This window comes from Chiloscyllium punctatum, chromosome 36, assembly GCF_047496795.1.
Source record: "Chiloscyllium punctatum isolate Juve2018m chromosome 36, sChiPun1.3, whole genome shotgun sequence".
In the NCBI taxonomy this organism is placed as follows: domain Eukaryota; kingdom Metazoa; phylum Chordata; class Chondrichthyes; order Orectolobiformes; family Hemiscylliidae; genus Chiloscyllium; species Chiloscyllium punctatum.
The window spans coordinates 62,809,277-62,810,478 of record NC_092774.1 but is presented as its reverse complement, the minus strand read 5'-3'; the positions used below and the strand labels follow the sequence as shown (position 1 = coordinate 62,810,478).

Below are 1,202 nucleotides of genomic sequence, written 5' to 3'. Positions count from 1 at the left end.
TTCAAATCCCGGACGAGCCCGTGTTTTTTTTTAACTTGACTTGTGCAAAACTGCCTGATTGACTTTCTCAAAAAGCACCTTCGTGAAACCAGCGTGGGCTGCTTGGAGTACGAATGAGGCAGAAAACAGAGAAATGAAATGGTTGGAGATCGTGTTCAACAAGCTACTTGGATGCTGCCTGAACTGCTGTGCTCTTCCAGCACCACTAATCCAGAATCTGGTTTCCAGCATCTGCAGTCATTGTTTTTACCATAGTGCTCAACAGGTTGACGTGAGTGGTGCGGTGTTTGAGGAATGTCAGCAATCAAGGTAGATTGGAAAATTGGGACAGCTCTCCTCGGAGAACCGAACTTTTCCAAGTCATGAGGGACCTAGAAACAGGAAATAATGTTGTGAAAATGCTCCCACGCCTGAAAGGATCCATAACGATTCGGCAGAATTTTAGAGTCACGAGCAAAAGAAGTAAAAGTGACATTAGGAAGAACGTTTTCGTACAGGGAGTGGTGAGGGTCAGTAAGTCCCTGTCTGACATTGACAAAGAGGAAGATTCAATGGACCCAAAAGGGAATTCGGTGGTCACGTTCAGATGTGCAGATTTCCGCTGAGAAGGCGAGAGAATGAAATGAAACGACTAGAGTCACACGTTTACTTAAGCGTAGAACCAGCAGAGCGAAGGTGGGCCGCAGAGCCTCCGTCTGCGCTGTGACACATGTTGTGATTCAGTGTGAAATCACAGTTCGACCGACAGAATGTGGGAATTTAGAAAAAAGTTTATATTTACACAGCCTCCATACGTCTGCGAAACAGCATATCACACGACAGCAGTGGAGGTCTTTGACATCAGGCTCGAAGGTGCCTGCCGCGTGCCAGACAAAAACCTGAAGTGTTCTGCGCAACGAGCGTCTCCAAGCGGTAGCAGAGTGGCGCAGCGGGAGCGTGCTGGGCCCATAACCCAGAGGTCGATGGATCGAAACCATCCTCTGCTATCGTTCACTGTCACCTTGATCTGCTTTCTTCAGCAAGCTGCCTTTGCATCTACTTGCCGATGTTCATATCGATCCACTCCATTCAAACGGCATGGGTTTTAGAGGTCTCAGTGATATTCTGTTCTTGGTCGGTTTCCTCTGAACTGAATCGCAAAACCGGTTCTCTTCGATGCTAATGAGCTGGTAAAGTTGAAACTCAGACATCGTCCCCCACTA

At 47.6% G+C, this 1,202-nt stretch overlaps 1 non-coding gene across 1 annotated transcript; it reads left to right on the top strand.

Moving 5' to 3' along the window:
- Window positions 1-914: 914 nt before the first annotated feature.
- On the top strand, window positions 915-986 carry trnam-cau (transfer RNA methionine (anticodon CAU)). The gene has a single exon. It is a non-coding gene; the product is annotated as a tRNA-Met (tRNA).
- The last annotated feature ends 216 nt before the right edge of the window (window positions 987-1,202 follow it).